At 45.8% G+C, this 27,895-nt stretch overlaps 1 protein-coding gene across 6 annotated transcripts in view; it reads left to right on the top strand.

Moving 5' to 3' along the window:
• Positions 1-27,895, top strand: part of MARF1 (meiosis regulator and mRNA stability factor 1) — an 891,622-nt gene that overhangs the window by 732,279 nt on the left and 131,448 nt on the right. The window lies entirely within an intron of this gene.

Raw genomic sequence — 27,895 nt, 5'->3', positions numbered from 1 at the left:
TGACATCAGAAGCCCCTCCCCGGAAGCCTCCATGTGTGGTCACTAACTTCAGATTCTTTTTTTCTGCCGTTGTGTTTGGAAGCATTGCTTAAAGCTCACCAATCGCTGAAAGAAGGGTATACAGAAGGTTAGTTGATGACAAAACGGAAGTTCCGGAGGGATACGTGTAAGAAAGTGCCCTCTTTTTGCATGGTTACCCCCACTTTTTGCCAAACTGTTGATGTACTTTGAGTGTGCCCTTGGTTCCTGGCAGCCAGGTACCCAGGACCTATGTTCCTTACCTAAAACTTCATTAAGACAAAACCCAATTGGCACTCTTTGGCCACATGTCAGTCCCTTGTAAATGGTGCCGCAGGTACCAATGGCACTGTGGCAAGGGAAGGCCTCTAAGGGCTGCAGCACTTGAATGTGCCACCCTTAGAGACCCTGTATCATTACATACACACACTGCCATTGTAGGCTGCGTGTTTTGGTGCAGAACAAAGTGAAGTCAACATGGCATACATCCCTGGGTGCCATGCCTACAACACACTGCCCTGGCATAGGTCAGCCACCCCTCTAGCTGGGTGCACTATACCAGTGGTGAGGGTGCAGGAGCCCTGTACCCCTACAGTGTTTTAGCCGATTCTTAGACATTGTAAGTTCAGTAATGCCATTAGGAGTTTATGGTACTGGATGTTTGTCATTACAAACTCCACAGCATCATAATGGTGTTACTGAAAACTGGGAAGTTTGGTATCAAACTTCTCAGCACATTAAACCCACACTGATGCCAGTGTGGGACTTAATGAAAAATGCACTCAGAGGGCATCTTAGAGATGCCCCCTGAAAAACGACCTATCGCAAGTGTCCTGGCTGAGTGGCTGCTCGCCACCTGCCACCACCAGACATGTTTCTGGACCCCTGGGTTGAGAGCCTGCTGCTCTCAGAGGTCTGAAACAATACACATTCTGGGACGAGGTGCCAAGCCTCCTCCCCAAGGATGGGCAGGGTCCACAAAGGGGAAGCTTCTAAGGCTTGTCGCCTTTGTGAACTACCCCAGCCATTTGCTGCTTCCACCAACTGGCCCCCACTGGTCCTGACCCCCTTTGGGTGGGAGAATTGGCTCGAAAACAAAGTGAGGAAGGGAAGTTTGCTCACCTTTGCCGACCCCACCTCTCAGCACAACCCTTAGTCCCTGCCATTTTGCAGTAGAGGGGTCCCGGCCAACCAGAGAGAGGCATATGTCCCCCTCCCACTGGAGGGTGGCATAATAGGGTGTGTATGCACCCCAAGAGATGGACCCATTGATCCTGACCTTTACCTACCTGTAACGCCCCTAAATCTAGTATTTAGGGGCAACCCGAACCTTGCCTCCTCAGACAAGAACCGACCAGAAGAAGAGAAGGAACCATGCTGAACTAAGAGGAGGAGAACGCCCACTGACTTGGCGCCAGCCCTACCGGCCTGTCACCACCTCGAACCTGCTCCAGGGAAATCCCGGTGTATCCTGCCACCAGCAGCCCTCCAGAAACCGAAGGACCTGCCCTGCCTTCCAAAACCAAGACTTTTTCTCCTGTGAGCACCAGATTAGCTTACCCACAGACTCTGGCTCCGGCCAAATTTTAGAGTGTGCACTCCTCTGCACCCCACGGCCCTAGTTAGAGTGGGCCAACACCACCAGGAGGTCTTCCCTACGATCCTGACCTGAGATCTGGTGACCTGCCTCCAATCTCCAGTTGGCGCCAGCAGCCCCTTTCTGGAGGATCCCTGCCACCAGAGCTGGTAAGAAAATCAGACGCCTAACGACACCCCTGTTTCCAACTTCGCACGGCCTTGGGTGCGCCAAACGGTGGTGTCCCAGCATCCCCAGGCACCCCAGCATAGCTCTCCAATTGGTGGTCATTCCTAGAAGATCTTCGTCCCCGAGCCTGCAGTGTTTGTTGCAACTGGAGAATCCCCATTTAAATCAACACTGCACCCGACCCCAAAACACCCTGCACCCAGCTGCCCCTGCGGATATACTTTGGGTGCTAACTCTGATCCCCATTTGCCCTGAGCCGAACACCAGGAGCTCTGCTCCCACAACCTTGTGGCCTGCTCATGAGCAGCCACCAACCGGAGGCACCCTATCCCCCATTGGATAACATTGGGCCTCAGCACTTGTCCGCCCTAGTGCCGCTCAGGGTGTTCTGAGAGTGATCCTCGACCCTGGGGGAACACTGGTTCTAACGCTAGAATACCAACTCCCACAAATAAGTACTTACCTGTAAACCATTAACTTTTCCTTCCATAGGATTGCATTGACTGTTTTACCTTAATTTCTTCTACATGTGGAGTTGGTTTGTACGAAACCTTGAAAAACTGCAAATGTACTAAATGTGAATTACTTACCTCTTGTCTAACAAATGTCTCAGTGTGATATCTAGGTATATCACACCGATTAGCAAAAGTTACCTAAAAAGCAATCTAAAGTAACGTGCACAGTAATCTGTAAAGTAACTGAAAAGGAATTTCGAACTGTTGACTTACATGTAATTCAACCAACTGCATTTGAACCTGCATTGAACTGTAAATCATTGCATACGATTTTACAAAGTATTATTTCACTTATTTGCACCAAGCTTGGCTTGGTTCTAAGAAATAAAATAACGATATAATATTTTTATACAAACAACTTGGTCTGAGCTCCAATTTTATCCGAAGGGGAATAGGGGGCCTCCGGTTGGTGGCTGCTCATGAGCAGGCCACAAGGCGAAGTTGGTATGCTGGGACACAATCGGTTGAGACATTGCTACCCTCACCGAGTAAAAATCAATGTTTGCCTATGCTCCTGAGCATGCTAGACATAAGGAGAGAGGCCTTCAAGGAACATGCAGGTCGGTGACACCCATGGCCGAAAAATACAAACACTCCTCGAAGGACCCTGCCTATATTAGAGGGAACGTGCCAGGGGATTCAATCATCACAGCCACTGCCATGAAAAGGGTGTTGATGCCAACTGCCTCCGGTTAAGGAGAATGGATATGATGGGGAGGAAGTTTGAAAGGGGAGCGGATATGCTTACCAACACTGGGACGAGATGGCAGAGCGAATAAAACGCCTACCAGAGCAATATCAAAGGAGAGCTGCATCCCCCGCCAACACCTGTTTCAGATATTGTCTCTTGAGACCGCAGACATGGCGAGCAGACAAATGATGTCATGCCTGGCTGTGGATAGCGGGCTTCAAAAATGTAGTCCAAACCAATATGCTTTCAACAGGGAACACCTTTTTGGGAACGCTGTGAACGATACCCTCAAGCAGCTGAAGAAGGAGGATTCAGCAACATCTATGGGAGCCCTACATGTCGTGGGCAGCTAAGACTAGAAAGTACACCAGCTAGAAGGCAGGTAGGAAGAGGCGGCTTTTAAAGTGCTACTATGCACCAGAGCATCCAAAGTTCAAGCCAGGTGCAAACACAGATACAACAGTAGCAGTACCAAGCCCTTGGGTGGGCGGGAGGCAGCTCACATCCACTGAGATGGGTGGCTGCACCAGTTAGCAAGTGAATTAGAAAAACTAACACCCCAACACCTGTGGGAAAGAGGATAGGATCCTTCTTCCAGGAATGGAGAAAAGTCACTTCAGACAAGTGGCTACTCCACATCATCCAACATGGCTATTGCATAGAAATTGTCAAATACCCATCAAGGCGAGGACCAAACAAAAATACGCATACAATAGATAAAAAGGCCGGTCTACGACAAGAGGTGAAAGAATTGTTGCAGAAAAAGGCAATAGAGAGAATACCCAGGAAGGATATCAACCAGGGAAACTACTCAACATACTTTCTGATACCCAAAAAAAGAGGGGTCGCTAGACCTCTGTTTCGTAAATAAGTTCATAAAGACACAGAAGTTCAAAATGACAATGCTGCAAGAGGTCATTATGAAGCTTCAGAAGGGAGACTATATGGCAACCATAGGCTTAAAGGGTGCTTATTTACACAACCACTAGCACAAAAATGTCTTGTGCTTTGGTATAGATCAGGGGTCTCCAACCTTTTGTGTAGTGAGAGCTACTTCTGGTCAGTGAAAATTGTCGTGAGCTACTAAATCTCAAGCACCTCGCACATTTTTCTGAGAGACCACCCCCGCCCAGTTTCATTGACATTAAGCCTATTTCTTCAGAGCCCATACTGTGGTTTGAACACAATAACACTGAAAGAAAAGACTTTGCATGTGTGCTGTTGGCAAACCGCTAGTTTACGACCATTCATAGCTTCAAAATCAGGACCTATCAATAGCTGTCACTGAAATAATCATTGTAATGCAGCTCAATTAACAAACAGGAGCAGAAATCTTACCTTCACTGTGGAACTGTATGATGTCCTCTAATGCTGTGTAATCTGGTAGCCTGGCGGGGGCAGTTGCGAAGAAGTCATTATAACAGTGAAGTAGTCACAGTGTGTGGCAGTCAGCCTGTGCAAAGCTTTGCGGAATCACAATTGTAGATGGATTCTTCTACTGTAGCTTTGACAAGATCGCTGTGGTTTTCAATTGCCAGATAAGCTGAACTTCAGCTCTGTTTGGATTGGAAAGTAACGATTTTGTTCTCCACTCTTATTGCTCCCTTTACTTTGTAGGAGTGTCAATAACCCAGGACTGCTGTAAAAATTGCTTTGTTCTTATTCAGCTATAAAGAACTTTGAAAGATGCTGAAGATTCTTCTCTTTAGCTCCTTTTTTTTATCTTGATATCAATACACCAGGCCTCCAGTAAACACTGCTTTTTTCTGATCTTGTGCAGCAAATAAATGTTAACATTTAGAAAGGTGCTGAAGATTCTTCTCTCCAACTACTTTTCATTGGTGTCTGAAACCCATGCCTGAACTACACATTGCTTTGTTCTTGTTCAACTCTAACAACTGTTACTAACAAAAGGAATTTTGAAAGATGCTGAAGATTCTTCTCTATAGCTATCTTTTTTCCTTGATCTCAATAAACCAGGCCTCCAGCAAACACTGCTTTGCTCTTGTGCAGGAAATCAAAAGTTGGGAAGGTGCTGAAGATTCTTCTCTCCAGCTACTTTTTCTTGTGTTTGTAAAACAGACCTGCAGTACAAGTTCCTTTGTTTTTGTTCAATTAATTAAAAAAAAAACTGGGGGCTGAAGATTCTTCTCTGCAGCAACTTTAATCTTGGTGTTCATAATGAAACAGATACCTAGGTTTGGGATTTCACCAGGAACTGTCATTGAACAAGTATTAATTGCGAATGCATTCAAATTATTTCAGTGAGAGACTTGACACTGCATGGTGTCCACTAATCCCTTGTAATCTGGGGTGTAGCTTGAGAGGGCAACTCTTATGGAGTCATTTAAATGTTCGTCAGTTAGACGTGTGCGAAACTTAGATTTTATGAAGTTCATATCCGAAAATGCTGATTCACAAAGATAGGTAGAGCCAAATAGGGAAAAAAGTTTCAATGCAGCTGTGTGGATGTTCTTAAACTTTTCAGCATCCACAAGACTCCAGAAATTAATGTCAGATTTCCTTGATTTCAATTCAATGTCACTTTGAAGTGTGACAATCTCCATTTCCATTGTGGCAGAGTCAAGGTTCAAAAGCGCACTAATTTTCTCTGAAATGTCACTAACATCCACTTCCATGAAGGGGTTTGAAGTGAACATCACACAGGGCTCCAGTTGCTCAAAATCACTAAATCTGTCACTGAACTCTGGATTAAGCCTCATGAGGAGGCTACTGTATTTTTCTATGTCCAGGACCTCAGCCTCAGCTTTGTTTTCTGAAAGGATTTGGAGCACAGAGGGAAAGTACTGCATCTTTCTTTTCTGCACATGCTGTATCAAAAGGTTAAGTTTTGATTTGAAACTTTTCACAGAACTTACCATGTTGGTTATTGTCTTGTTTTTGCCTTGCAACTCGTAGTTCAATACATTTAATTTTTCTGTCACATCTGTCAAAAAAGCTAAATCGAGCAACCATTGAGTGTTTGATAACAGTGTGGTATCTTCATTTCTAGACTCCATAAAAGCTTTAACTTCTGGCAATAGCGAAAGGAATCTTCGCAGAATTTTTCCCCTGCTAAGCCATCGGATTTGAGTGTGCAGTAAAAGGTCACCATACTCGGCTGATAGTTCTTCAAGAAACAATTTGAAGGTTCGGTGCTGCTTGGCCTTTGCACGAATTGAATTGATAATTTTAACAACAGGAGTCATGACATGATCAAACCCCATTACCTTGGCACATATTGCCTGTTGATGATAAATGCAATGGTAGTTCAATAACGGAGGGAAATCTGGATCTGCTTTACAATTGGCAATGAAGCCAGAATGACGCCCTATCATTGCGGGTGCACCATCAGTGGTTATCGCCACTAACTTTTTCAATGGGACATTTTGTTTCACAAAATAATTTTTCACCTCATTGTGGATGTCAGATCCTCTGGTTGTGGTTTTCAAAGGCAACAAAGTTAAAAAATTCCTCTTTATCAGTAAAATCTTCAAAAACCATTCTAACGAACATTGCCAACTGTGCAATATCGCTTGCATCAACAGATTCATCACATTGAAGAGAAAAATATTTGCATGTCTTTAAATCGCGTTCTAACTGCTCTATCATGTTGGTCGATAATGCAGATACCCTTCTTGCCATAGTGTTTGACCCTAACTGCACATCTGAAATGGCAGACATAATTTCAGGGCTATTTTTAAAGTCTTTGAATAAGGAGTTGGCCATTAGAAGCATTGCTTCCTTCACAACGGCTCCATCTGAAAATGTTGCTTTGTGCTTAATCAAGTGATGAGTAACTACAAAGGATGCTTCAGTAGCCGCAGTGGCTTTCTTCGTGGGCTTCGTAAAAAAAGATTGCTGTGTCTGCAATGCAGATTTCAGTTCGTTTACTTTTTGTGACCTCAGGCTGCTTCCTTTAGGGAACTTCCTCTCAAAATGCATGTGCTTGGTTGAAAAATGCCTCTCAACATTGCCCTTTTTTCCCACTGCAACTTTTGCTCCACAGATTAAACATACACAGTTGTCTTTAATTTGTGTAAATAAAAATTCGTTCTCCCACTCTTGATGGAAGTAGTAAGTCTTGCTCTTTACCCTTTTGGAGGGACCTGGCTATTCATCCATGATTAGCTGTTAAGGCTGTAAGCAAGAGTAAAAATGTTGAGTACGTGTTCCCTACCTATGCTAATAATACTGCAACACAATGCCTCCCCTTTCTTCATCATCACACATGACAGCACCTTGAAATGCATAAGTTGAAGGTGCACTGTACAAAATCTATGAGGCCACATAAAGCCACCCTGTGTGGCCTTTAATGGCCTCATAGATATGGAGGCAAGGCAGTGCAAATCGATGTGCTGCGTTACTCTATCCCAGCGGGGCGTTCCGTGAGTGGAGCATGGGTGCCCTTTCCTGTGTAAAAACAAATCTGTCTGCAACACAGGCACCCTTGCACCATGGCACAGGGGTGCCTGTGGTGGCACTAGGGGGCAGCAGTTTGTGTGCCAGTGCAGGGAAAGAATAGGAATGCATCATATTATGTTACAATTTAAATGCAGTGCATTCCCTGCCACAACAGTGAGACAAAAAAGTAAAGCACAAGCCACAACAGTGACACAACCAAAGCACAAGCCGTGCAAGCGGAGGCCAATGCTTGTCGGAATGGGACAGGAAAGAGGCCCTGGCACCAAATTAGAAGTAGCCCCATAAGCCGGGTCTGGTGGCTCAGTGCACTAAAGAAGCCACTGCAGGGGCCTGTGTCCGACCTCATGGTCACAGGTTTAAATCCCAGCAGGCCAACTCAGCCTTTCATCCATTTGAGGTCGATAAAATGAGTACCATTGAGTTGGGTAACAATAAACATCTGTTATTCAGTGCCAGGACACCTTCGGGTAATCATGCGCTTTACAAATAGACCTGTTATGTTATCTTGTTAATATAGGGCAGGCAAATCAAATAGGTAAAAAAAAGTGGACCACATTTGCAAAATAAGTTTTAAACTTAGACATGTTGTAATGTACTCTGTGCCCACCTGTCCCCTCAGCTGCTCAATGAGCCTTCCTGGTGTGAAGCCTCCGCCTGCCTCAGCCAGCAGACTCCGAGCAGCGGCATCACTGACTCACTGCAGGGCTGTCCTACCCGCCTCTCGCCTTGGTTTTCATCCTCTCACTTCTGAGTTTCTCCTTTGCTCTCTTTTCTCCTATACACTTTCCTACTTTGCTTGTCTTTGATTTCCCTCTCTCTCTTTTCTACATTTTTTTCATTCTCGCTCTGACTTTTTCTCTTTTACAATGCACCCTGCCATAGGGGTGGCTTACATGATGCCAAGCCAGGGAAGGTTCAGGGGTGGGAAGTGGGTGCACAGCCAAGATGGCAGTGGCAGGTCTGAGACACACTTACAAGCTGCTTCTGTGGGTAGCGCAAACCAGCGCTGCAGGCCCACCAGCAGCATTTGGTTTACCAGCCCTGGGCACACACAGGCCACGCTACTAGGGACTTAAGAGGTAAACCAAATAAGCTAATCATGGATATACCAAATCACATGTCATCTTTACACAGGGAGCATTCGTGCTGTGGCACTGAATGGCAGTGGCACAGCGCCGGCCCCAGAGTATCCATTACCAGCAAAAACAGAGGAGACAACAGCGAAAAATGGAAGGGAGACCCACGCCAATGGTGCCAGGTCTAACAGCAATATTGGCCAATGTTTCTGAAATTTTGTGTCATGAATTCAATGCCGCTTTCATATCGACTTAAGCCTGATTGTCTGCTATTTCCTGTATCAATTCAATTTCTTTCCTTCTCCAACCTGTGAATATGCTCAAGGGTTGTATTCTATGGCTATGCCTTATACCGCATTAGAGAGTTAAAAAGATTCGATCTGAAGCTGTTGTCACACTCTGTGAGAATTTCAGAGATAGATATTATCGAAAGGAAATAATGGCATATGGGTTGTGCCCAAAATGAGCCCCAGTTCATTGGAGATTAATTTCTCTGTTAGATTTTGACTGGCTAGGAGCCAAACAAAATGCAGCCTTTTAAAATACATTGTCAAAATAGCTATTTACCCCTATTCCCAATGCAATCTTTCGCCACTTCAGAAAAAACAAAATTAAACGTGTGAAAAATGAAGAAAAACATGTTTGCAGTTTATTGCAACCATATTGCTATTACAGTCTATTTTGCCATTTATAATGGATGAGTGACACATTTCTGCTCTCCTGCACTTGTTTAGTTCAGGCGCACCCGAGCACTTAAGTCTCATTGAGGGGCCCTGGCGGCAGGCGACTCCCGCCTCGTCCGTTTCGGGGCTATGCGCTGCCGAAAACACGGCTGAGAGGCGGATACTGAATCCTTCGGCGACGGCATTCAGGCATGCATTTTGGAATTGCTGGTGGCAGTTAACAAAGATGAAATCACTGTAAAGACCCTGGATATCGGCTCAATCCCGGCCCCTGCGCTGCTCCCTAGCAAACTGAATTGGCTCATACCAGGATTGGGGAGAAAATAACCATAAGACGGAGGCAGAGAGAAGAATTAGAAGGCCGCTGAACAGGGCCCTCACAACGCACAACAAAGGTGGTAAGACTGGAGCTGGAGCCTTACTCACCTATTCGAATAAAAAAGGAAGATTTTGTGTCATCTCAGGCTATCGCTACAGCGGCTACTACACTGTTAAAGATCATCAATTATTATTGGCAAGTTTTGTATGGCTGCTGTCACTATATTTGACTTTTACATGTGCCGGTGCCTGCAGAAAGGTCGTTTCCTTCTCCCTCGCCCTGAACATGGCATGACTTTTACTCCTTTACATTACTTTTTACCGGGGCACCGTCCTAAAACTAAGAGTTTTGTGGCTAACCTGCTGCAAGTCTGGTGCAAGGCTGTACGCACGGGTGCAGCAGTCCTTTCGGCCTGCAAACTGCTCCACAATGCTCCTCCCTGCCACGCCTGCTTGAGCTCCGCACGTCGCACTCGCACAATGGACAGTGCGGTGCCAGTGGAAAAGGCAGGGGGCGCGTAAACACGTAGTCACAAGACTCTGCGCGCGCCCTGTCACGAGACTCTGCAGGAAAGGAACATCATCCTCTTCGGCCCGCCCCACCCCAGCTAAGCTCAAGCCAATCGGAGCAGCTGCTTTGGGTGAGGGCGGGCAACGGACAATGAAACAAGCCTAAATAGCCCAAACAACACCAATGGGCTACTAAATTGAGGAGCACTCGGCGCGAGCTACTCACAGGGTCTCGGCGAGCAACCGGTCGATCGCGAGCTACCGGTAGGAGACCCCTGGTATAGATAAAACACACTACCAATTCAAGGTGCTGCCGTTAAGAATAAAATCATCACCCGGAGTGTTAACAAAATGCTTAGCAGCAGTTGCGGCACACTTGGGAAGGCAAGGAATACACGTCTACCCTTACCTAGACAACTGGGTGGTAAAGGTGAATTCACTACCTAAGTGCAAAAACAAGCAGTGATGATAACACTCCACAGACTAGGGTTTGCCATAAACTTGGAAAAGTAGTCATCCACACCATAACAAGAGAAGCCCTTCCTGGGAGCAAGTATCAACACAGCAGAGGATACCTTTGCACAAAGAGAATTCTGTTGATAAAACAAACTCGCAAATACCGGAAGGGTCTGTCTCGGACAGTGAAGACTGTAGGGAAGATGTTGGTAATGATGGCTTCCTGTATACCTCTAATACAATATGCAGGGTTACACATGAGACAAATTCAGGAATGGGTCCAGAGTCGGTGGTCACAAGCTACGGGGAGTTGGGCAGGTCTAGTGGTTGTCACGCAAAGAGTGCAGGAGGAAATGGCGTGATGGAGCAAAACCGATCTAACAGGAGGATCTTTCATCTCGCCATCTCAAGCAGTGATCTTCACTACAGAGGCCTCGCATATGGAATGGGGAGCTCAAGATCCAAGGGATCTGGTGAACAGAAGAGACAGTACAACGCAAACGTTTTGGAGCTAAAAACTGTGTTCCAAGCCTTAAGTCTTTCACAGGCATCTGTGGGGAAAATCAGTAGAAATTCAAATGGACAACACAATCATTATGTTCTGCCTCAGCAAAAAAGGTGGATCAAAATTCTTTGCCCTTTTGAGGCTAGCACAAGAGATTTGGAGATGGGCCATCCAGAGACTAACATCATGACGATACGTCTACCACGTTTAAGACAATGTAGAGGTGGACAAGCTGTGCAGACAGGCATCCACCTCACACGAGTAGAAAATGAATCAGACAGAAATTGAGTATGTGTTTAGAAGATGAGGACACCAGAAATAGACATTTTCTCAATGCCAAAAAATGCTAGATGCGAATCCTTCACATCCAGATATCTACACCAGGGGTCTCCAACCGGTCGATCGCGAGCTACCGGTAGCTCGCCGAGACCCTGTGAGTAGCTCGCGCCGAGTGCTCCTCAATTTAGTAGCCCATTGGTGTTGTTTGGGCTATTTAGGCTTGTTTCATTGTCCGTTGCCCGCCCTCACCCAAAGCAGCTGCTCCGATTGGCTTGAGCTTAGCTGGGGTGGGGCGGGCCGAAGAGGATGATGTTCCTTTCCTGCAGAGTCTCGTGACAGGGCGCGCGCAGAGTCTTGTGACTACGTGTTTACGCGCCCCCTGCCTTTTCCACTGGCACCGCACTGTCCATTGTGCGAGTGCGACGTGCGGAGCTCAAGCAGGCGTGGCAGGGAGGAGCATTGTGGAGCAGTTTGCAGGCCGAAAGGACTGCTGCACCCGTGCGTACAGCCTTGCACCAGACTTGCAGCAGGTTAGCCACAAAACTCTTAGTTTTAGGACGGTGCCCCGGTAAAAAGTAATGTAAAGGAGTAAAAGTCATGCCATGTTCAGGGCGAGGGAGAAGGAAACGACCTTTCTGCAGGCACCGGCACATGTAAAAGTCAAATATAGTGACAGCAGCCATACAAAACTTGCCAATAATAATTGATGATCTTTAACAGTGTAGTAGCCGCTGTAGCGATAGCCTGAGATGACACAAAATCTTACTTTTTTATTCGAATAGGTGAGTAAGGCTCCAGCTCCAGTCTTACCACCTTTGTTGTGCGTTGTGAGGGCCCTGTTCAGCGGCCTTCTAATTCTTCTCTCTGCCTCCGTCTTATGGTTATTTTCTCCCCAATCCTGGTATGAGCCAATTCAGTTTGCTAGGGAGCAGCGCAGGGGCCGGGATTGAGCCGATATCCAGGGTCTTTACAGTGATTTCATCTTTGTTAACTGCCACCAGCAATTCCAAAATGCATGCCTGAATGCCGTCGCCGAAGGATTCAGTATCCGCCTCTCAGCCGTGTTTTCGGCAGCGCATAGCCCCGAAACGGACGAGGCGGGAGTCGCCTGCCGCCAGGGCCCCTCAATGAGACTTAAGTGCTCGGGTGCGCCTGAACTAAACAAGTGCAGGAGAGCAGAAATGTGTCACTCATCCATTATAAATGGCAAAATAGACTGTAATAGCAATATGGTTGCAATAAACTGCAAACATGTTTTTCTTCATTTTTCACACGTTTAATTTTGTTTTTTCTGAAGTGGCGAAAGATTGCATTGGGAATAGGGGTAAATAGCTATTTTGACAATGTATTTTAAAAGGCTGCATTTTGTTTGGCTCCTAGCCAGTCAAAATCTAACAGAGAAATTAATCTCCAATGAACTGGGGCTCATTTTGGGCACAACCCATATGCCATTATTTCCTTTCGATAATATCTATCTCTGAAATTCTCACAGAGTGTGACAACAGCTTCAGATCGAATCTTTTTAACTCTCTAATGCGGTATAAGGCATAGCCATAGAATACAACCCTTGAGCATATTCACAGGTTGGAGAAGGAAAGAAATTGAATTGATACAGGAAATAGCAGACAATCAGGCTTAAGTCGATATGAAAGCGGCATTGAATTCATGACACAAAATTTCAGAAACATTGGCCAATATTGCTGTTAGACCTGGCACCATTGGCGTGGGTCTCCCTTCCATTTTTCGCTGTTGTCTCCTCTGTTTTTGCTGGTAATGGATACTCTGGGGCCGGCGCTGTGCCACTGCCATTCAGTGCCACAGCACGAATGCTCCCTGTGTAAAGATGACATGTGATTTGGTATATCCATGATTAGCTTATTTGGTTTACCTCTTAAGTCCCTAGTAGCGTGGCCTGTGTGTGCCCAGGGCTGGTAAACCAAATGCTGCTGGTGGGCCTGCAGCGCTGGTTTGCGCTACCCACAGAAGCAGCTTGTAAGTGTGTCTCAGACCTGCCACTGCCATCTTGGCTGTGCACCCACTTCCCACCCCTGAACCTTCCCTGGCTTGGCATCATGTAAGCCACCCCTATGGCAGGGTGCATTGTAAAAGAGAAAAAGTCAGAGCGAGAATGAAAAAAATGTAGAAAAGAGAGAGAGGGAAATCAAAGACAAGCAAAGTAGGAAAGTGTATAGGAGAAAAGAGAGCAAAGGAGAAACTCAGAAGTGAGAGGATGAAAACCAAGGCGAGAGGCGGGTAGGACAGCCCTGCAGTGAGTCAGTGATGCCGCTGCTCGGAGTCTGCTGGCTGAGGCAGGCGGAGGCTTCACACCAGGAAGGCTCATTGAGCAGCTGAGGGGACAGGTGGGCACAGAGTACATTACAACATGTCTAAGTTTAAAACTTATTTTGCAAATGTGGGCCACTTTTTTTTACCTATTTGATTTGCCTGCCCTATATTAACAAGATAACATAACAGGTCTATTTGTAAAGCGCATGATTACCCGAAGGTGTCCTGGCACTGAATAACAGATGTTTATTGTTACCCAACTCAATGGTACTCATTTTATCGACCTCAAATGGATGAAAGGCTGAGTTGGCCTGCTGGGATTTAAACCTGTGACCATGAGGTCGGACACAGGCCCCTGCAGTGGCTTCTTTAGTGCACTGAGCCACCAGACCCGGCTTATGGGGCTACTTCTAATTTGGTGCCAGGGCCTCTTTCCTGTCCCATTCCGACAAGCATTGGCCTCCGCTTGCACGGCTTGTGCTTTGGTTGTGTCACTGTTGTGGCTTGTGCTTTACTTTTTTGTCTCACTGTTGTGGCAGGGAATGCACTGCATTTAAATTGTAACATAATATGATGCATTCCTATTCTTTCCCTGCACTGGCACACAAACTGCTGCCCCCTAGTGCCACCACAGGCACCCCTGTGCCATGGTGCAAGGGTGCCTGTGTTGCAGACAGATTTGTTTTTACACAGGAAAGGGCACCCATGCTCCACTCACGGAACGCCCCGCTGGGATAGAGTAACGCAGCACATCGATTTGCACTGCCTTGCCTCCATATCTATGAGGCCATTAAAGGCCACACAGGGTGGCTTTATGTGGCCTCATAGATTTTGTACAGTGCACCTTCAACTTATGCATTTCAAGGTGCTGTCATGTGTGATGATGAAGAAAGGGGAGGCATTGTGTTGCAGTATTATTAGCATAGGTAGGGAACACGTACTCAACATTTTTACTCTTGCTTACAGCCTTAACAGCTAATCATGGATGAATAGCCAGGTCCCTCCAAAAGGGTAAAGAGCAAGACTTACTACTTCCATCAAGAGTGGGAGAACGAATTTTTATTTACACAAATTAAAGACAACTGTGTATGTTTAATCTGTGGAGCAAAAGTTGCAGTGGGAAAAAAGGGCAATGTTGAGAGGCATTTTTCAACCAAGCACATGCATTTTGAGAGGAAGTTCCCTAAAGGAAGCAGCCTGAGGTCACAAAAAGTAAACGAACTGAAATCTGCATTGCAGACACAGCAATCTTTTTTTACGAAGCCCACGAAGAAAGCCACTGCGGCTACTGAAGCATCCTTTGTAGTTACTCATCACTTGATTAAGCACAAAGCAACATTTTCAGATGGAGCCGTTGTGAAGGAAGCAATGCTTCTAATGGCCAACTCCTTATTCAAAGACTTTAAAAATAGCCCTGAAATTATGTCTGCCATTTCAGATGTGCAGTTAGGGTCAAACACTATGGCAAGAAGGGTATCTGCATTATCGACCAACATGATAGAGCAGTTAGAACGCGATTTAAAGACATGCAAATATTTTTCTCTTCAATGTGATGAATCTGTTGATGCAAGCGATATTGCACAGTTGGCAATGTTCGTTAGAATGGTTTTTGAAGATTTTACTGATAAAGAGGAATTTTTAACTTTGTTGCCTTTGAAAACCACAACCAGAGGATCTGACATCCACAATGAGGTGAAAAATTATTTTGTGAAACAAAATGTCCCATTGAAAAAGTTAGTGGCGATAACCACTGATGGTGCACCCGCAATGATAGGGCGTCATTCTGGCTTCATTGCCAATTGTAAAGCAGATCCAGATTTCCCTCCGTTATTGAACTACCATTGCATTTATCATCAACAGGCAATATGTGCCAAGGTAATGGGGTTTGATCATGTCATGACTCCTGTTGTTAAAATTATCAATTCAATTCGTGCAAAGGCCAAGCAGCACCGAACCTTCAAATTGTTTCTTGAAGAACTATCAGCCGAGTATGGTGACCTTTTACTGCACACTCAAATCCGATGTCTTAGCAGGGGAAAAATTCTGCGAAGATTCCTTTCGCTATTGCCAGAAGTTAAAGCTTTTATGGAGTCTAGAAATGAAGATACCACACTGTTATCAAACACTCAATGGTTGCTCGATTTAGCTTTTTTGACAGATGTGACAGAAAAATTAAATGTATTGAACTACGAGTTGCAAGGCAAAAACAAGACAATAACCAACATGGTAAGTTCTGTGAAAAGTTTCAAATCAAAACTTAACCTTTTGATACAGCATGTGCAGAAAAGAAAGATGCAGTACTTTCCCTCTGTGCTCCAAATCCTTTCAGAAAACAAAGCTGAGGCTGAGGTCCTGGACATAGAAAAATACAGTAGCCTCCTCATGAGGCTTAATCCAGAGTTCAGTGACAGATTTAGTGATTTTGAGCAACTGGAGCCCTGTGTGATGTTCACTTCAAACCCCTTCATGGAAGTGGATGTTAGTGACATTTCAGAGAAAATTAGTGCGCTTTTGAACCTTGACTCTGCCACAATGGAAATGGAGATTGTCACACTTCAAAGTGACATTGAATTGAAATCAAGGAAATCTGACATTAATTTCTGGAGTCTTGTGGATGCTGAAAAGTTTAAGAACATCCACACAGCTGCATTGAAACTTTTTTCCCTATTTGGCTCTACCTATCTTTGTGAATCAGCATTTTCGGATATGAACTTCATAAAATCTAAGTTTCGCACACGTCTAACTGACGAACATTTAAATGACTCCATAAGAGTTGCCCTCTCAAGCTACACCCCAGATTACAAGGGATTAGTGGACACCATGCAGTGTCAAGTCTCTCACTGAAATAATTTGAATGCATTCGCAATTAATACTTGTTCAATGACAGTTCCTGGTGAAATCCCAAACCTAGGTATCTGTTTCATTATGAACACCAAGATTAAAGTTGCTGCAGAGAAGAATCTTCAGCCCCCAGTTTTTTTTTTTTTAATTAATTGAACAAAAACAAAGGAACTTGTACTGCAGGTCTGTTTTACAAACACAAGAAAAAGTAGCTGGAGAGAAGAATCTTCAGCACCTTCCCAACTTTTGATTTGCTGCAGAAGAGCAAAGCAGTGTTTGCTGGAGGCCTGGTTTATTGAGATCAAGGAAAAAAGATAGCTATAGAGAAGAATCTTCAGCATCTTTCAAAATTCCTTTTGTTAGTAACAGTTGTTAGAGTTGAACAAGAACAAAGCAATGTGTAGTTCAGGCATGGGTTTCAGACACCAATGAAAAGTAGTTGGAGAGAAGAATCTTCAGCACCTTTCTAAATGTTAACATTTATTTGCTGCACAAGATAAGAAAAAAGCAGTGTTTACTGGAGGCCTGGTGTATTGATATCAAGATTTAAAAAAAGGAGCTAAAGAGAAGAATCTTCAGCATCTTTCAAAGTTCTTTATAGCTGAATAAGAACAAAGCAATTTTTACAGCAGTCCTGGGTTATTGACACTCCTACAAAGTAAAGGGAGCAATAAGAGTGGAGAACAAAATCGTTACTTTCCAATCCAAACAGAGCTGAAGTTCAGCTTATCTGGCAATTGAAAACCACAGCGATCTTGTCAAAGCTACAGTAGAAGAATCCATCTACAATTGTGATTCTGCAAAGCTTTGCACAGGCTGACTGCCACACACTGTGACTACTTCACTGTTATAATGACTTCTTCGCAACTGCCCCCGCCAGGCTACCAGATTACACAGCATTAGAGGACATCATACAGTTCCACAGTGAAGGTAAGATTTCTGCTCCTGTTTGTTAATTGAGCTGCATTACAATGATTATTTCAGTGACAGCTATTGATAGGTCCTGATTTTGAAGCTATGAATGGTCGTAAACTAGCGGTTTGCCAACAGCACACATGCAAAGTCTTTTCTTTCAGTGTTATTGTGTTCAAACCACAGTATGGGCTCTGAAGAAATAGGCTTAATGTCAATGAAACTGGGCGGGGGTGGTCTCTCAGAAAAATGCGCGAGGTGCTTGAGATTTAGTAGCTCACGACGATTTTCACTGACCAGAAGTAGCTCTCACTACACAAAAGGTTGGAGACCCCTGATCTACACTAACACTCCCTGGGGAATAAACTGTTAATAGACTGGTCAGATTGTTTTTTTCCGCCATGGGGCTCGGATGTGTTCATCGCGCTCCAGTTCGGTGTCGTTACCGATCATCTTTTCGACGTGAAATCCTCACCCATACTTCGGTATTGTTTCGATCGCGTTCCCATTCGACGCTCATCTCTACCAGACCTTCACATCTTCGATTCCGGTCATCGACGCAGGCCTTCGGGCCTACATGCGCCATTGGGCCTTCGGCTCATGGAAAGGACTCCCTTTAAAAAGTGTCCTAAATGTGGAGCCAAGTTTCCACACGCAGATCTTCATGAGGTGTGTAACCTCTGCCTTTCACCCGAGCACAAGGCCAAAGATTGTCCAGCTTGTGCCTCCTTCTGCTCCAAGAAGACGATCCGGGACCGTCGAGTTCGAAGAACAATGGCTCGATCATCGACATCCATCCCCGACGACATCTTCCAGGAAGGCATCAATGTGCAGGAGCAGATCCAACACGGCACTGTCAGCTCCTCCGAAGCCGACGACTCCGACGTTGAAGACATCACTCCGGGGCAGCGGGTTGTAAGTACTGATATCAACCCCTCCCTACCCCCCTTCCCAAAAAGGCTTCGGTCACACCTTCGGCCTCGGTGCACACCGGGACAATACTTCTCACGCCCCACCTTCGGGCTCTGCACAGAAGCCAGTACAAAAACCTTCAAACCACTCTGGATCGAGCCAGCCTGCAGTTGGTACCGAAACTCCATCCCCGGCACCGAAAAAGAAACCGATGCCTTCCTCCGCGCCGAAGCCTACCTCGGCATAGATGCCGTCGGGCTCTCAACCTACGGATCCAAAAAAACCACCAGAACCGAAAAAACTGTCGGTACCGAAACCACTATCTAGATCAAAGAAAATTCCCGATTCCAGGCCTAAAGAACACAAAAAGCCTCCAAATATACAACCGGCACCCAAACAATTGGCGCCGAAAGAACAAATGCCTGAAGATGAACTTTGTCGACTGGATCCTACCCAAAAAACACTCCAAAGAGAACCCTAAAACAGGGCAACTCATACTTAGCCCTTCAAAAAAACTAAAGATGGACAAACCTATACCAGCTCCATTTCCCTTGCGAAAGAGGCATTGCTACTTCTCCATTACGAATTCCTTTGTCTGGAAAAAGAACAGCGTCCCAAGCAGCTAACATGTGGAAGATTGCTAACACACAGGCTTTGCTTGCAAGATATGATAGGGCACATTACGATGAGCTAGAGACCCTGCTGCAACACCTTCCAGATCAATACAAGACACGAGCTAATGATCTCATCCAGGAAGGCAAGGTCATAACAAATACCTCAATTTGTTGTGCTCTCGATGCTGCAGACACAGCCTCCCGGGCTATTAACACCAGCGTCCTTTTACGCAGACATGCGTGGCTACGCATTTCCGGCTTTAAGCCGGAGGTCCAAACCACTATATTAAATCAGCCATTTGATCAGGAACAACTTTTTGGAGCCAACGTAGACTCATCTTTAGAAAAGATGAAAAAGGACACCGACACTGCCAAATCAATGGGAGCCTTGCAGTCGCAAGCTCCCAGAAGTTCTTTTCGTCGCTCCTCTTACAGAGGCGCCTCTAGAGGCTTTTCCACAGAAAACCCCTCCACTTCGTACAAAAGTCCATCACAGACCTCATCTACAAGAGGCTACTTCAAAGGGGGCTACAGGGCAATAACAATAGGGTAGAGGCAAAACTACAAACACCCATACCGCCTCCACCCCATAACAATGACTTCCCTCCACTCCCCCCAGACCACTGTACTCCGGTCGGGGGAAGATTGCTACTGTTAATACCTGTCTGGAACACCATTACCACAGACAGGTGGGTGAGACAAATCATCCAACCCGGTTATTGCCTAGAGCTCACTTCCACTCCCCCACACATTCCACCCAGACAACACCCAATGTCCGCAGAACACTTAACGCTTCTAAAACAGGAGGTACTTTGCCTCCTACAAAAACATGCCATAGAGCCAGTTCCCCCTCACCACTAGAAAACAGGGGTTTACTCCCTGTATTTCCTCATTCCAAAGAAGGACGGCACCCTCAGACCCATCTTGAATCTCAGACCATTAAACCTCTACATACAATCAGACCATTTCCATATGGTCACTCTTCAGCAGGTCCTCCCGTTACTCAAACAAGGCGACTTCCTTGCCACATTAGATCTCAAGGATGCCTACTTCCACATTCCCATTCACCCTGCTCCCAGGGTCTTCACAAAATGTCTGGCAATGGTAGCAGCCCACTTAAGAAGACAACAGATTAACGTCTTCCCATATTTAGACGACTGGCTCATAAAAGCAAAGTCACATATCCAGTGTGTAAATCACACACACGCCACAATACAGCTACTTCAAGACTTGGGGTTTACCATAAACCTCCCAAAGTCTCACCTCCACCCATCCCACATCCAACAATATCTGGGTGCAACAATAGACACCTCAAAAAGCCTTGCATATCCCAGTCCAGCCAGGATAGCAAGCATGCAAGCTCTTATAGCAAGATTCCAACTGCAACACTCACTTCCAGCTCGAGTGTTCATGCAACTAATAGGGATGATGGCCTCTTGCATATATTTATAGTACCTCATGCAAGACTCCAGATGCGCCCTTTACAGGAATGCTTAGCATGTCAGTGGAACCAAGCTCAAGGTCAGCTGACAGATCTGGTGTAGGTGAACGGCCGCACACATCGCTCTCTGCAGTGGTGGAACACCCAAAACCTTTCCAAAGGGGGACCGTTCATAGAGCCGGTTCCACAGATTGTGCTATCAGCAGACACATTGCTCTCCGGATGGGGAGCTCATCTACTTCACCACACCTCAGCAAAGGCTACTCCACATCAATCATTTGGAGTTACTGGCAATCTTTCTGGCATTAAAATCATTCCAGAAACAGATATCAGGCAAAGCTGTCTTAGTCCGCACAGACAATATGACAGCAATGTACTTTTTACAAAACAGGGGGGGGCACACACTCTCCAGCTCTCTCAACAAGCACAGAGCATATGGAGAAGGGCCATTTGTCAAGTTATGCTCTGCAGAATCCAGATGCAGCGAGTAATGGTCCACCTCCTGATATCACCAACACCCCAATGATATGTACAGGGTGTTCGAGGGATCAGGCGAGGGAAAGGAAAGGGAAGGAGCAGCGTTGGGAATAAAGGACCTGTAACAACAAACGGTAAAGATGTAAAGAGTGCATACAAATAGACTATGCTCATTTAAGTCTCACTAAGTCTTTCCTGGCATACGTAGTCTCCTGTTACTGATCACCAAATCCTAGGCTTTACGTTGTCCGTTACACGCATCTAGATCATAGAACTCCCAAGGATTAATACTCTGATTATACCAATAATTCCTCTGTACAATCACCATGCAGTTCCTCATACATACCAATGCTCCAGGAATAGTTAGTCAATAACAGGATTCATAAAGGAATTTGTAGTTGATATGCCAAGCAGAAAAAAGTACTGCGCCTCCCTCTATCCAAAAGTAAATGAAACTTAATCCAGAAATGAAACAAGACAGATAGGATTGGTTAGAACACAGCGTGGTAGCATCCGCCCCACAAGCTGTGCTCCGATAGTGTTTATCTCCACAATACAGTATTTCATGAAAGTCTGGCCATAAACTGGAACGCGTGGTTAATCTCAACATTGCGATCCGCTATGCATTCCAATCTCAGGCTCGTTTAACTCCACGAATGGAATTGGGACACTACAAACACCTGAAACGGCAATGCGCGGTTCCAACAATTACACTGCTACATTCCGCTCAGTAGTAATCGCTCTGGATCACAGAGCCCTTTCTCGGCTCCTTGAACAGAGTTCCGCTGACAGTGCCAACGGTGAATGGACCAGCCAGCCCACTACCGTATTACTCATGACTAGTCCTCCGAAACCTCCAAACGAAAACCAGGAACAACTCAGCACGGCTCCTCTTCGGCCGCTGGAATGTGTCTCACTCAGCCGAGCGAGAGCGGTACGTCTAACCAGAATTACGCACATCATTGCCGGCGCTACGGCGTCTGAAGTACTTCCTCCTCAACGGCCTCATGGGAAATGTAGTTCATAAGCAATGCAGGCGCCGTTACGGTAGAATCCTGACAGTAGACCCTACCTCCTAGCGCCTCCTAGAACCAGGTTTCGTGGGGTATTTCCTATGGAAGGTGCGAACAGCCACAGGTGCATGAACATTCTGCCACGGTTCCCAAGAGTCGTCCTCAGCTGAATACCCCTTCCATGAGATCAGGTACCACAGTACACCCCTCCTCATTTTGGAATCTTTAATGCTTTTTACTTCATATTGCAGGCTCCCATCGCACAACACATGGGGAGGAGCACGTCTTCTCGCCGAGAGGGCAGGCTTCAAAAGATTGCAGTGGAACACAGGATGTATCCGAAGTGTGCCCGGCAACCTCACCTTGTACGCAACAGGATTAATCTGCTTTATTACGGTGTAAGGGCCAGTGTACCTAGGATGAAACATACTGCGTAACTTAAAGCAAATATTCTTGGTGGACAGCCACACTCTGTCACCCACTTGGTAAGTAGGTCCGTCGATTCGGTGAAGATCCTCCTACTTCTTGTAGCTTTGTTTGGCTTTCATCAGATGTCCCCGCACCTTTCTGTGCAACCTGCGTAGGTTCTTTACCTGTTCCAGCACTGCATGCTGATTTACTACTTCCTCTGGAATACTGATGGGTAGAATCCTGGCATCATACCCATAGTTTGCACAGAACGGCGGTACACCCCCGGAACTATGCCAGGCATTGTTGTAAGCCAGTTCAGCCATCCATAACAATGTTACCCTTGAATCCTGCATAATATTGGAGATATTTTTTCAGGGACTGGTTTAACCTTTCGGTTTGCCCATCAGTTTGTGGATGGAAGCTAGTAGAGAGCGTAGAATCCATATGCAGTGCTCGGTACCATATCTTCCAGAATCTGGCTATGAATTGAGGCCCTCTGTCTGACACTCACTTCCGGCACTCCATGCAGATGAATGATGTTACTTAACAACAACTGAGCTGTTTGCCCTGCCGTAGGAAGATTAGTACAAGGAATGAAGTGTCCCATTTTTATGACACTGTCCATGACAACCAAGATAGCTGAACATCCTTGATCAAGCGGTAGCCCTGTGACGAAATCCAAACTGATATTTTGCCAAGGTCTTCGCGGGGTAGGCATGGGCATGAGCTTCCTTCCTTTCTGGAGTTAATATGCTTGGCTCTGACACATTCCTCACAACTGGTCACCCATGACTTAACATCGTCACTCACTGTACGCCACCAGAAATGTCTTTGTAGCAATTCTTTGGTAGGCAGGTAAAGTTTGTTATTCTAGAAAGGTAATACCTGCTTCACAGTACGCATTGCTTCTTGTTTTGCCCAGTCTTCCCACACAGAACTTGTTTTATGAAGCCTTACTTCTTCCAAGAAATTTTCCACTCTGATGGCACATATCACTTTTGACGGTTCAATGATGGCTTCCATGGCATTGTTGTCTGACGGATCCAGCGTTTCCTGTCTGGACAAAGAGTCAGCCTTGCGATTGTCGCCCCCAGGTCTAAAGGTGATTTCAAAGTCATATTCAGCAAAAAAGAGCATCCCTCTAATTTGTCGTGGAGAGAGGCCTAGCCAACTTGATATATTGCAGATTCCTGTGGTCTGAGTAAACAGTGACTGGATAGCATGCACCCCAAAGGTAATATCTCCATTCCTGAAATGCCTTTTTTGCTAAAAGCTCTTTCTCCGCGATAGTGTAATTCCTTTCTGCTGTGTTCAATTTATTGGACAAATAGGCCACCGGATGGTCCGGTATTCTGATTTCTCTGTGATAGAATGGCTCCGATCTGAGGCGTCTGCTTCTACCATCAAAGGATGCTCTGATTTTGGATGTGCGAGTACAGGAGCAGTGGTGAAGGCCCTCCTTAAAGTATGGAAAAGCGCCATCAGCCTCATTGGACCATTCAAAGGGCACCCATTTTCTGAGTAATCTGAAAAGTGGGACGGCTACCTGGGAAAAATGAAGAATGAACCTGCGATAGTAGTTCGCAAATCCCAGGAAGCATTGTACATCCCTCAAGTTTTTCGGGACCCGCCATTCTTGCACCGCCTTCACCTTTCTCTCCGACATGTGTAACCCTTCTGGACTGAGCATAACCCCGAGAAACTCCACCTCTCTCACACCAAACTCGCACTTGCTCAGTTTGCAGAACAGACTATGGTCACGCAATTTTCTCAACACACTGATGATCACATGGCTCTCAACATCGCCTGACTAGATAAGAATATCATCTATATACACCACTACGTAGAGATCCACAAACTCCTTCAAGACCTCGTTAAGGAAATACTGAAATGCCGCCGAGGCGTTGCACAGGCCGAACGGCATTACAGTATGTTCATACAATCCATAACGAGTCTTGAAGGCAGTTTTCCACTCATTTCCTGAACGAATGCGCACCAGATGGTATGCCCCTCTCCGGTCCAATCTGGTGTAGATGATAGCATCCCGCACCTGATCAAGCAACACGGAGATGAGGGGTAGTGGGTATCTATTCCTTACAGTGTTTCTATTTAGCATACGGTAATCTACACAGGCTCTCAAATCTCCATTTGCTCCGGCTATGAAAAAGAGCGGAGAGGCTGCAGGAGAAAGTGAAGATCTGATGAAGCCTATGTCAAGGTAGTGGTCTAAGTATGCTCTTAAATGTTTTGTTTTAGGCATGGACAACGCATATACCCTACAAGCAGGGATAGTAGCCCCCTCAACTAAATCTATAAGGCAATCATACTCTGTGCAGGGGGTAACTGCTCACCCTTGGCTTCACAAACGACATCTCTATATGCATTGTACTCCATGGGCAACTCAACCTCTTTCTCCGCTGCTGTAGCTACAACAAAAGGATATAGCAGCGCAGCAGCCTGCGTAGGTTCGTTCTGAGTGAAATGCCTCTCACATTCCCCCGAAAGGAACTGTATTGACTTGGTTCTCCAGTTTATAGTCTGGTTACGGTGACTCAGCCATGGCATCCCCAACATAACTTCCTACTGAGGAGCATCAATGATATTTAACTTCATTTCCTCCTTATGTCTGCCTTGAGTAACCACCACCGATAACCAAACATCCTCAGTTTGCTCAATAATGGGACCCAATTTAAGTGGTTTACCATCAATGGCCAATACTTCTTCAGGGGTCTCTCTTGTTACTTTATTCAAAGCCAGACTGGTAACCATCCCACTATCTATAAAATTACCTGTAGCACCAGAGTCAATCATTACTAGTACCTGATGAAACTGTTGACGATACTCAAGACTCATGGGGAGCACAATATGGGATACAGTGTCCTGCAAGTCTGTGGTAGCCAGTGAGGGGAGCCTCCAACCTTTCTCTTCCACATCCCCTCCTACGTCCCCTGTTCCACTCCCTATAGGACTCTAGGTAGACACTGCCACCTTTTTATTCCGTAACCAGTTTCCTGAGGCTTTGGGTTTAGCGGGACAGTCTCTTACATAGTGTCCCTTTTTCCCGCAGTACATGCATAAACCCTGCACTCTTCTACTCTCTCTGTCTCTTCACGAGTTAACGGAGTTCTGATAGCCCCTATTTCCATGGGTTCTGATCCTGACTCCAAGGTACCCACTGTTATTCGAGGCATTCTATCAGTCCGGAAGTATCCTCCCCACTTCTTTTTCTCTCCCCCCTCTCTCTGACATTCTCCCATCTAACCTCAACGTTCAATTTATCATTTCAGTACAGGTATTCGGTTGTGGGTCTATCTGTGCCAAAATGACTTTCATTTCTTCCCTCAACCCTTGATAGAATAATGACATCCTCTTCTCTTCTGTCCAAGCTGTTTCTGACACTAACCGATTAAAGGTCGTAAGATCTTCCTTGCTTCAGTTCCTTGTCAGCACTGAAAGTAGTATCCCTTCTATCAAAGACACTCTCAAATTCGGCTCTAAAAGCTGCCCAGTCTGACAACACTTTGTCATTATTCCTAACTTAAGGAACTGCCCAATTGGCAGCGTCCCCCACCAAATAAATAAGATATAGCAAAAGCTACCCTTGAATGATTATTGTGGAAGGAAGCGGGTTTACAGGAAAAATGTAACATTATCTGTGTCAGGAAAACCTGAATCTTGAGCGGATCCCCCACGTAACTCTCAGCACTAGATAATGGGATGGGGTGGTACTGTAACCTGTATTTGTGAGGCCGTAGGTGTTGCATCAAAAGGATTCCTGGACAATTTGTCTACTTTTTCCCTTAGTGCGGCAGTTTCCGCTTTGGATGCTGCTAATTCCTGCTGAACCATCACTAATGCTTGGAGGATATCCTCCATGGATGCCATAGCTCGAAACACCTGGATCGGGCGGAGCTATATTTCGTGGGTGCGTAATTCTGTCAAGCTATGCTCCGCAGAATCCAGATGCAGCGAGTAATGGTCCACCTCCTGATATCACCAACACCCCATTATGTTTACAGGGTGTTGGAGGGATCAGGCGAGGGAAAGGATAGGGAAGGAGCAGCGTTGGGAATAAAGGACCTGTAACAACAAAAGGTAAAGATATAAAGAGTGCATACCAATAGACTACGCTCATTTAAGTCTCACCAAGTCTTTCCTATACCTTTACTGGCATACGTAGTCTCCTGTTCCTGATCACCCAATCCTAGGCTTTACGTTGTCCGTTACACGCATCTAGAACATAGAATTTATAAGGATTAATACTCCGATTATACCAATAATTCCTCTGTACAATCATCACCATGCAGTTCCTCATACATACCAATGCTCCAGGAATAGTTAGTCAATAACAGGATTCATAAAGGAATGTGTAGTTGATATGCCAAGCAGAAAAAAGTACTGTGCCTCCCTCTATCTAAAAGTAAATGAAACCTAATCCAGAAATGAAACAAGACCGATACGATTGGTTAGAACACAGCGTGGTAGCATCCGCCCCACAGGCTGTGCTCCGATAGAGTTTAACTCCACAATACAGTATTTCATGAAAGTCTTGCCATAAACGGAAGCGCGTGGTTAATCTCACCACTGCGATCGGCTATGCATTCCAACCTCAGGCTCGTTTAACTCCACGAACGGAATTGGGACACAACAAACACCTGAAACAGCAATGCGCGGTTCCAACAATTACACCGCTACATTCCGCTCCACAGTAATCGCTCAGGATCACAGAGCCCTCTCTCCGCTCCTTGAACAGAGTTCCGCTGACAGTGGCAACGGTGCACGGACCAGCCAGCCTGTTACCGTATTACTCACGAATAGTCCTCCGAAACCTCCAAACGAAAACCAGGAACAACTCAGCACGGCTCCTCTTCAGCCGCTGGAATGTCTCTCAGCCAAGCGAAAGCGGCACGTCTAACCAGAATTGCGCACATCATTGCCGGCGCTACGGCATCTGAAGTACTTCCTCTCCTCAACGGCCTCATGGGAAATGTAGTTCATAAGCAATGCAGGCACTGTTACGGTAGAATCCTGACACCATTCCTCAGAACCTTTTCCTGTTAGCACAACATCTCCCAGGAGCTCAAAATCATATGGCAGATCTGTTAAGTCGACAGACACAACAGATTCACGAGTGGGAACTTCACCCACAAGTTCTCCAACCGTTCTTCCAAATGTGGGGGCAGCCAGAGATAGTTCTTTGCCACACATTACAACACAAAATGCCCAAGATTCGCCGCCAGATAGCCACACCCATTGTCCAAAGGCAATGTGATATGGATGAATTGGTCAGGCAGATTTGCGTACACTTTTCCACCTCTCCCACTCATTCCGTTAGTGGTACGCAAGCTGCAACAACAGTCGCTCACACTGATCCTAGTTGCTCCAACGTGAGCCAGACAATCCTGGTACACAACATTACTGGAACTATCAGTAGTCCTGCACCAAAAACTACGCCTCTCTCCACATCTCTTAACACAGAACCGTGGAGAGATCAGACACCCAGAACCAGCACAGCTCAACCTAGCGATCTGGCTCCTGAAATCCTAGAGTTTGGTTACCTCAATCTTCCCCCTGATTGCATGAACGTTCTCAAAGAGGCTAGACGCCCCACCACTAGAGCCTACTATGCAGCCAAGTGGAAAAGATTTGTTATATATTGTAACAATAACATCAACCCTCTAGATGCCTCCACTCAGCACATCATATGTTATCTGATGCATCTTCAGTGATGCAACCTAGCATACACA

This window comes from Triturus cristatus, chromosome 10 (assembly GCF_964204655.1).
Source record: "Triturus cristatus chromosome 10, aTriCri1.1, whole genome shotgun sequence".
In the NCBI taxonomy this organism is placed as follows: domain Eukaryota; kingdom Metazoa; phylum Chordata; class Amphibia; order Caudata; family Salamandridae; genus Triturus; species Triturus cristatus.
This window is presented reverse-complemented; position numbering and strand designations above follow the sequence as displayed.